The sequence below is a fragment of the Salvelinus sp. IW2-2015 genome, linkage group LG4q.1:29 (assembly GCF_002910315.2).
Source record: "Salvelinus sp. IW2-2015 linkage group LG4q.1:29, ASM291031v2, whole genome shotgun sequence".
Lineage (NCBI taxonomy): Eukaryota > Metazoa > Chordata > Actinopteri > Salmoniformes > Salmonidae > Salvelinus > Salvelinus sp. IW2-2015.
This window is the reverse complement of record NC_036842.1, coordinates 43,135,663-43,146,041: the sequence shown is the minus strand read 5'-3', so window position 1 is coordinate 43,146,041 and position 10,379 is coordinate 43,135,663. Positions and strand designations below refer to the sequence as shown.

At 43.1% G+C, this 10,379-nt stretch overlaps 1 long non-coding RNA gene across 2 annotated transcripts in view; it reads left to right on the top strand.

Annotated features, from left to right (window-relative positions):
* The first annotated feature begins 3,888 nt into the window (after window positions 1-3,888).
* Window positions 3,889-10,379, top strand: part of LOC111962003 (uncharacterized) — a 42,042-nt gene continuing 35,551 nt past the window's right edge. For both annotated transcript variants that reach the window (XR_002896294.2, XR_002896293.2), the window contains exons 1-4: window positions 3,889-4,151; window positions 4,630-4,715; window positions 4,849-4,882; window positions 5,090-5,246. This is a non-coding gene — a long non-coding RNA (uncharacterized lncRNA). The remainder of the gene's footprint in view (window positions 4,152-4,629; window positions 4,716-4,848; window positions 4,883-5,089; window positions 5,247-10,379) is intronic.

The window sequence follows — 10,379 nt, the reverse complement described above, 5'->3', positions numbered from 1 at the left end:
GCCCCAGCAGACCAGGAGACACCAGAGTTAAACGAGCAGGGAGAGATGGAGAGACAGAGGAGTGTAGACGGAAGAGATAAAGGAAAGGAAGAGTGGGGAACGGGACAAGAAGAGTTGGAGGGGGGTATTAATAAACCCTCTTAGTCTAAGCCAGGGGTATTCCGCTCTTACCCTAGGAGGTCCGGAGCCTGCTGGTTTTCTGTTCTACCTGATAATGAATTGCACAAACCTGGTGTCACAGGTCTAAATCAGTCCCTGATTAGAGGGGAACAATGAAAACATTTAGTGGAACTGGCTTCAAGGTCCAGAGTTATATTTTAAGGGTCTAAGCCCTTGGGTCACGATATCTAATAAGTTAACATATGGACTCGTTTTAAGATGGTCAAAACATCCATAATTTAGCTATTAGATCATTTTTGTTGTAGGTATAAAACATACATATTGAATTTTGTTTTGATAAAATATTGAATTTGTCCTTTAATGCTATAGCCCATAGAAACGGATTGAATAACACATTCAAAATGACAACACATATAGTAAAAAAATTAATCATAAGTAATATGGTTTTGAAGTGTCTGTCCTATATCTAGGAGATGTAAAAAAAGGGATGTTTTTTAAACCATATTAAGTCACTTTGGTTATGGCACTTTTTACACCCTATTCACTTTTGTACCATTTTTACGGCTGTCCTGAAGCTTATGTGCATTATAGAGCAAAACAAGTGAGTGCTAAAGGTTAGTGATAATCTTACCTGTCGATGTTGGTGACTTATTTGTTTGTAGCTCAAACGGGTCACAAAACCAAAAGACTGAGAAAAAGTGAAAGAAATCACAGATGGAGACTGCAAAGTCAAGTGAAAGACTGGCAAGTGTTATGTTACAACAATTAGAGAGATACTTTTGAGGCCTGCCAAGGCAGGCAAGCCAACAAGGACAAAAAAATGACCGGAATGACAGGTGCAAATGTGTGACTGAATGAGCCAAGGTATTAATTTACACTTGTGTGAGAAGGCAGCGCTTACCACATGCAGAGTCTGAGCTTGTGTACAGCGAGAGTGAGAGAGAAAGTGAGTGCACGTCTGTGGGTGCCATGTGTTACCTCGTTCGCGTGAGTGTTTATTTATCTGCATGGCGGGAGGAACAATGGCTGCAGTGATGGCCTGAGGTGGAGGGGAGAGAACAATGCATCGCGTGCCTCTGGTTGGCATTTGTAAGCTGGGACGTTCAATGGGGTAATGGCAGGGGCATGGATGGAATGATGTGAAATGCCCTGCAAATGCCTGTCTGGCTCCCTGCGATGGAAAATAGGCACGGAAACGCAGAGGGGAGAAATTGAAGCCTTATTTTTCAGAGGCCAGCACAGCATAATGGAAAGTCAAGCTGGGGCCGATGGAGGCAGGCCAGCGGTGTAGTGTGGAAGCATGGCTCAAGTGGTTGGGGGCTAAGAAACTATCCTCTTTAGAACTTCCCAAAGGGAGCCTCACATTACTTTGGCTTGGAAGACCAATCAGTCAATTGGTCAATTAAATGATATATGTGCTGCCATTTCTTCCAGTCATTAGTCACTGAGGGCTTAACAAAGAAATCTGAACTTAAAGCCCAAAAAGCAGAGGCCTGGGTGATGGTGAAAAAGAAGAACTCCTTTGAGGAGATTGATAAGAACCAGACACTACAAGGTAACCCATCCTTCTCCTGCTGGCTATCACTATCAGTAAGTTTTCCATTTCATTTAAAAAATGTGTCTGTATTGGTGTTTTCGTCCACCATTATCATTTTCTCTGTAGATTCAGGGAGAAGTAGTGTAAAACCAGAAAAGTAATGGTCCCAACACAGAGCCTTGTGGAACACCAAATGAAAGGTATCAGAGGATTCTTTGTCCAACTTCACAAAATTAAGAAACATGTAAAGGTGCCTGTCTAGCAGCACTAGAAGAATAATGTTCACCAATAAAGAACATGCTGTACTTTCAAAAGCAGTAGTAAAACTTAATAAGAACAAAAACAGAGACACTGTCAGACGCTACAGATAACACAACCACTTTTAAAGTGTGTTCTCAGTGTTACGTATCCCACTGTGTAGTAGAGTGACGTTAGCAGATTTACAGAAACAGTAAATTGCTGGTTTGGTGGAGTGACGAAGATTATGTTGCGTCAGTGGTTTTTAGCTAGAAGTGACTTTGGGCCTCTCATTAACCCCAGGGGTTGGGTGTGGTTAGCTGCAGGCGGTGCCAGGCATTGCGTGATGGGGGGGACACCGCATGCTGACACACACATGCCCACATACATGCACACACACAACTAATAAACTAACACTTTCCCTAACAGCGTGTGTGTGTGTGTGTGTGTGTGTGTGTGTGTGTGTGTGTGTGTGTGTGTGTGTGTGTGTGTGTGTGTGTGTGTGTGTGTGTGTGTGTGTGTGTGTGTGTGTGTGTGTGTGTGTGTGTGTGTGTGTGTGTGTACATGGGTGTGCGTGTGCGCAGGCGTGTGTTTGTGCACACGTCCATGTATGCATGCATTCGTTTGTGTACACTGTATTTCAACGTTTCCTGAAGCTGCGCCAAAGTGTCTCTGAAAAGAAAGCAGTGAGCAGCATAATAGAGGTAATGGTGGGAATGTGTCTCCCATTAGCCCAGTTGTTTGGCCTTTCCTCTAGAGTTTGCCCCAATTTCTCCACTCAATACAATACCTCCACGGGTCTGCTCTAGCTGAGTGTGCACATGTGCCTGTACAGTACGTATGTGTACAGTCTACATGCTTGAGCAGCTGTGTGTGTGTGTGTGTGTGTGTGTGTGTGTGTGTGTGTGTGTGTGTGTGTGTGTGTGTGTGTGTGTGTGTGTGTGTGTGTGTGTGTGTGTGTGTGTGTGTGTGTGTGTGTGTGTGTGTGTGTGTGGTGTGTGTGTGTGTGTGTGTTTGTGTGATGTGTGTGCGCGCGCCTGCATGTATGTGTGCAATATTCGTGATTCCAGGAGACCATTAATCACTTCTTTGTTGGCTGTGTAACTTTAGAGGTGTCATTTAGCTGTTCACACTAAAAACAAATGGTCTATATAGTGTCAAATAAGGGTTATTTGGCTTGTAACCATAGCAGATCCCTTTATGGTTTTATATGGAACCTTTTTTGAAGGTTCTATAAAGAACCATGCTCATAAGGTTCTAAATGGAAGCTGTATGGTGCTATAAAGAACCCTTTTCCTAAGGTTATATAAAGAACCCAAAAAGGTTCTATAGAGCACTAAAAAATAGTTACGCTATGGTTTTAACCCTTTTTGGGGCTACAGAACCCTTTTTAAACGTTCTTTATAATACTGTTATGAAGAATAGATCTATAAAAAAAATCTCAATTTCAAAAGGTTCTTTGTAGATCTTTTTGAAGAACCATACAGGATTTTTCAATTTTGTTCAAATTCTATTGGCATTGTTATTGTGTTGATTTGCAAGCTTATTCAACTGTGCTAGCTTTGGAACAGCTATGATTCGCTGAGGAGAGAATTAAGAACCACTGCCTTAGTCAACCATTCTCAATTGACACAGGCCCATACAAGAGTCTTTCCTTAATCACAGCCACTGACAATCATCTAATATAACATGATATGGCATAACACAACAGATTAGAGGAACTGGAATGACACTCTCACTCACGGTTGTACAAAAAGAGCTGTGAACAAACCATATCCCCAAATATTCGAATGAGCTGCTGCCCCTACAATTTAACTATGAAAAGAGTAAAGAACCCTTTTGTGAACTGAAAAGAACCAACGAAGGTCTCAAAGGGTTCTTTGAGTCATTATGGTTCCACATAGAACCATCACCAAATTCTGCCCAGGCTAGTTAATGAATGAAAGAAAATCGATAGCGTTTGTCACTATGCTGATTATTATGTTCTGAATGTTCTGAGGCGTGCTGAGAGAGAAGTGCGTGCAGTTAAAAGACAGGGGGAAATGCGATCATTGTTACAGGTGATTTACGCTATTTACGATATGTTTTAGCTTTAAATCTTACGATTATTGGTGGATTGTACAAAAGATGATCCATGCATGGTCATTGACGTTTACTTGCTTGCAAAACATGTTTGCGATACCTTGAGTTAGCTAGCATTAGCATGCTGCAACTAAGCATGGAAACTATAAACGATGGACGCAAATACTACTGTGAGGTAAGACCACTTTTCCAAATCTCTTTATTTAGCTAGCTAGCCAGCTAAGCTTAGGTAAGCTTAGTTTTGTATTGAATTAATTTTGTTTGTAGAAGTTAAATTGATTTAAATAGCTATCTCTTACACTAAGTAGCATATGACAAGTGTAAAATGTTGTCAGCTGTAAAATGTTATGGAAAAAGGTGAACTCGTGAACTTAATCTTCTGGTCATCATTAGTGATCAGAGTGTACCTGGGTCTACCATTAGAGAGGGTGGTTTCAGACTACAGGCCAGGCCTATTCAGGCCTATACCAGGGAAATGCATAAGGGGATGGACCTGTATTAGTCGATCATGGGAAATCCTGTTGCAGTGAGGTTATTTTAGCAATAACACTACCAATTGAATACCGATGTATGTGTGTAAATGAATTGATTTCTTGCTGAATTACTACCTTCATGAAAGGTAGTTAATCCTTTTTTTTCTTGTTCCATACCAGGCTGCCATAGTATGGGCCTCTGTCATACAACTTCCTCCCAGCAACAACAGAAATGCGAGCTGAGCTTTCAAAATTCACATTAGGAGGCAAGACAACAAGATATTTCCCATGGTTACATTGCACAATTTATCTTCTGATTATGTAATGTCTCAATTACAAGCAGTATGATGATCCCTTTTTTTAAACTCCATTCTTCTGGAATCTCTACCATCACTGCAGAGAGTGCAACTTCAACCATGTCAATCAGTAAACGGTGAGTGACAAACAAACAAGAGGAACATCTCAATAGTCCAACTGGCTTTCTCTACCTGTGTCTTCTTTAATCTGCACGAATGAAAAATATCTGGACGATGTAAAACCTATCATCTCTGCCTTCTGTTTGAATCTTACTGTCTCCTGTCTCCTGATTCAGCTTCCTCCATCTCCTCATCCTGTTACTGGTACTCTCCTCTTCCTGCAGATGAAATCCTGTGTCTAGTGACTTCCGATTGTCCAACAACCTGCCCCCTCAACTCGACCCCAACCCTTCCTGCATTCCTATGTCTGACCACTGGCTGCTTTCTCTCCAACTTTGACTGCCAGTCGTACCCCTCAAGAAACAAACACATATCAGACATGTATCCTTTCTTTCTTTTCTCTCTAAAACTTGATATAAAGCTATCAGTTGGAACAGCACTGAACAAATCAGATTCAGGTGTTAACTAAACATACATTTCATTGTGCTATAGCTTGAAAATTACCTAGCCCAGCTTCTAGACCAATATTTTGTATCTCGGTCTACCAGTATATAACACTAACCTATCGTGCTACTTATTTACATGTTGCCGCAGACAGGAAATAGAATGAAGCATATGTGCGCAAACATTGACATCCATGTTTGGTTTTATTTTGAAGTGGGGGTGGTAGCATCCAAACAGTTGGATTTAATTCTTTCCTGGCCACCGCTCGGTGATGCAAACACATTTATTTTCAGAAACGTCCACTGACCACAGATATACAGAACTACTCATTCCAGGGTTTTATTTATTTTTACATTTTCCTACATTGTAGAATAATAGTGAAGACATCAACACTATGAAACATGACATATGGATACATGTAGTAACCAAAAAAGTGTTAAACAAATCAAAATATATTTAATATTTTTGATTCTTCAAAGTAGCCACCCTTTGCCTTTATGACAGCTTTGCACGCTCTTGGCATTCCCTAAACCAGCTTCACCTGGAATGCCTTACCAACAGTCTTGAAAGAGTTCCCACATATGCTGAGCACTTGTTGGCTGGTTTACCTTCACTCTGTGGACCAACTCATCCCAAACCATCTCAATTGGGTTGAGGTCAGGTGATTGTGGAGGCCAAGTCATCTGATGCAGCACTCCATCACTCTCCTTCCTGTTTAAATAGCCCTTACCTATCCTGGAGGTGTGTTGGGTCATTGTCCTGTTGAAAAACAAATGATAATCCCACTAAGCGCAAACCAGATGGGATGGCGTACCGCTGCAGAATGCTGAGGTAGCCATGCTGGTTAAGTGTGCCTTGAATTCTAAATAAATCACAGACAGTGCGACCAGCAAAGCACCCCCACACCATAACACCCCCTCCTCCATGCTTTACGGTGGGAAATACACATGTGGAGATCATCCGTTCACCCACACTGCGTCTCACAAAGACACGGCGGTTGGAACCAGAAATCTCAAATTTGGACCCAAGGACAGATTTACACCGATCTAACGTCCATTGCTCGTGTTTCTTGGCCCAAGCAAGTCTCTTCTTATTATTGGTGTCCTTTAGTAGTGGTTTCTTTGCAGAAATATGACCATGAAGCCCTGGTTCACGCAGTCTCCTCTGAACAGTTGATGTTGTGTCTGTTACTTGAACTCTGTGAAGCATTTATTTGGGCTGCAGTTTCTGAGGCAGGTAAATCTAATGAACTTATCCTCTGCAGCAGAGGTAGCTCTAGGTCTTCCTTTCCTGTGGTGGTCCTCATGAGAGCCAGTTTCATCATAGCGCTTGATGGTTTTCGCAACTGCACTTGAAGAAACCTTCAAAGTTCTTCAAATGTTCCGCATTGACTGACCTTCATGTCTTAAAGTAATGATGGACTGTCGTTTGTCTTTGCTTATTTGAGCTGTCATTGCCATAATATGGACTTGGTCTTTTACCAAAAAGGGCTATCTTCTGTATACCACCCCTACCTTGTCACAACATAACTAATTGGCTCAAATGCATTACGAAGGAAAGAAATTCCAAAAAGGAACTTTTAACAAGACACACCTGTTAATTGAAATGCATTCCAGGTGACTACTTCATTAAGCTGGTTGAGAGAATGCCAAGAGTATGCAAAGCTATCATCAAGGCAAAGGGTGGCTACTTTGAAGAATCTCAAATATATTTGTTTAACAATTTTTTGGTCACTACATGATTCCATATGTATTATCGGTAGTTTTGATGTCTTCACTATTATTCTACAATGTTATTCTACTGGTTCTGTACCTTTCGACGTGGTAAAAGCATAACAAAACAGGCACAGACAGAGGTCGGTAAATAAGTCAAACAGTGGGTTCGTACGAAAGGCTGCCCCTCTCGAGCTGTTCTCACTCTAGGTGTAACACATCATTCATTTAGTAAAAGGTTTCATTTGGTTAATACTGCAGTGGGTTTCTAACATGTGTGACCTGTCCGTGGTATTCATTTATTGGTGGATGACGGGTCGTGGTCATTTCGATTATAAGTGTGCTCTTACACTCTGTGAATTCTATTTGTGTATGCATACCATTTTGAGTATTATAGCATGTTAGTGAGCCTTTTCAGTGTATTTGGCCTGTTAAGCGAGTTAGTAATTATTAGTTGGTCAAGCCTAAGATGGCGCTGGCACATGTTACGTTGGAAATTGTATTAGGTCTCACCCTTTCCAGAGTCCTTATAGGAATTAGTCATATTCAATCATATTCAATCATTCATCATGCCTTAGTTATGAATGTGTTACTACTGCCACCAGTGGTGTTTTAGTTTAAGCCCTTTTATATGTAGTAACATGTTTAGTGATGGCTTTATAGTTTATATTGTAAGTGGTGTTATATAATGTCATTGTATTTCTATGTGTGTTATCCTGATATTGATGGCACTTTGTATTCTGCTCTCTCCTAGAGAAACCACACATTCACTCTTCCACACCCATAGTTATGGATCAGTGGCCTTCCTAGTGATCAACCCATAGCCCTGCCTGTTATATACTGTTATTCCTCCAAGAAAACTACAAGTCAACCATTCACTGTGCCTTGCAATCATTGCGTTCTGACTGACGCCCGGAGGGGAACACGCCCAAACCAAACCAGAAACCTAAGAATAATACAGTCCTTTAGCCCTTACAGGCGAGGGACCTCAGATATTCTCGTCCAATCCATTTTAAAAAGGAGGTGAAGAGGACGTGAGGATTTGAAGAAAGACAAAATGAGAAAGAGCTTATCCCTGAATCTCAAATCTCTAATCTTTGTCTATGCACTTGTGTAGACCTGGGCGGATTGGATTGGTGTAAGCTATATGGGGACAATTGAACCTGGCCTAGATCTACCTGTAACCTGTGTGTTTTCTTTCTGCATCCTTCTATGCCTTTTTCTTTTTCCCTTTTACTCTCCTCTTGTTCTTCAGGATCTAGGGGTTCTGCCATGCTCCGAGAAGCCTACCGTATCCCTTCCCCAGACCTGGATCCACCTGATGTCCTCTAGGGGTTCTGTCATGCTCTGAGAAGCCTACCGTATCCCTTCCCCAGACCTGGAACCACCTGATGTCTCTAGGGTTCTGTCATGCTCTGAGAAGTCTCCGTATCCCTTCCCAGACCTGGGATCCACCTGAGTGTCCTCTAGTGGGTTCTGCCATGCTCTGAGACGCCCTACCGTATCCCTTCCCAGACCTGGAATCCACCTGATGTCCTTGGGGTTCTGTCATCTCTGAGAAGCCTACCGTATCCCTTCCCCAGACCTGGAACCACCTGATGTCTCTAGGGGTTCTGTCATGCTCTGAGAATCTACCGTATCCCTTCCCCAGACCTGGATCCACCTGATGTCCTCTAGTGGTTCTGCCATGCTCTGAGACGCCTACGTATCCTTCCCAGACCTGGATCCACCTGATGTCCTCTAGGGGTTCTGTCATGCTCTGAGAAGCCTACCGTATCCCTTCCCCAGACCTGGAACCACCTGATGTCCTCTAGGGGTTCTGTCAGGCTCTGAGAAGTCTACCGTATCCCTTCCCCAGACCTGGATCACCTGATGTCCTCTAGTGGTTCTGCCATGCTCTGAGAAGTCTACCGTATCCCTTCCCCAGACCTGGATCCACCTGATGTCCTCCATGATCAACCACCCTCCAGATCCCACTTTTCATTACATTATCTGCAGCTACTGTTAATACTGTTAAAGAATGGGAAAATTCTGCTTTGAAAGTTGATAATCTTGTAACCTCATTTTTGAGAAAATTACATTTTAGTGTTTCGGTGAGAGAGCTCTTCTTTGTCTCCACCCATTCAGCATCGTTCACACCCTCTTAAGCTTTAGCCACACCCATCTCGTTTCGCCCTCGGAGCGCACACTTGACACTCTGGCCGATGATTTGTTTACCTCTGGATAACATGAAAACAGCCCAACAAGCTCTGTTGGCAACAATTTTATCGTGCTTTTTTGCAGACGTTTACTGACACTGGCCATATTCAACGTGTGTTGTACACTTTAGCTGAAGAGATGTAGCTAGCTAGCTAGGTAAACAATGAAGCTAGCTAAGTAAACAATGTTTAAGATCACACACATCACTTCACCTAACGTTAGCTAGGGAGCCAGCCAGCTAACTCTAGGTAATAGTACACTTTAGCTTGAAATGAAACCTCTTTCTGTCAAAATTACATTTACATTTACATTACATTTTAGCAGACGCTCTTATCCAGAGCGACTTACAGTAGAGTGCATACATTTTATTACATTTTTACATACTGAGACAAGGATATCCCTAATGGCCAAACCCTCCCTACCGGCCAAACCCTCCCTAACCCGGACGACGCTATGCCAATTGTGCGTCGCCCCACGGATCTCCCGGTTGCGGCCGGCTGCGACAGAGCCTGGGCGCGAACCCAGCCCAGCCTGGGCGCGAACCCAGAGACTCTGGTGGCGCAGCTAGCACTGCACTGCGATGCAGTGCCCTAGACCACTGCGCCACCCGGGAGATAGTATGCATGCACACGTCAGGAAAACTATGATTTATTAACTTATTTATTTAGAAAAATACAAACTACGATGAACGGATTCATCTGTGGCGAAGCACTCTAAGGCATCTCAGGGCAAGAGGCGGCATTACAGACACCCTGGTTCGAATCCAGGCTGTATAACAACCCGGCCGTGATCGGGAGTCCCGTAGGGCGGCAGACAATTAGCCCAGCGTCGTCCGGGTTTTGGACGGTGTAGGCCGTCATTGTAAATAAGAATTTGTTTCTTAACTGACTTACCTAGTTAAAGGTTAATTAATCTGCCCCAGCACCCATCAGCTGATGGATTGTGTTAAATGTAGAAGGTGTTGAACTCCCCCCTACCTGAGTGTCCAGTAGCCAGGAGCACCTCAACTCCCCCCCACCTGCAACTTCTCCCCTACCTGAGTGTCCAGTAGCCAGGAGCAACCTCAACTCCCCTACCTGAGTGTCCAGTAGCCAGGAGCACCTCAACTCCTCCGCGCTACCCTGATGACCATACCTATGAGCGACCTTCAACACACACC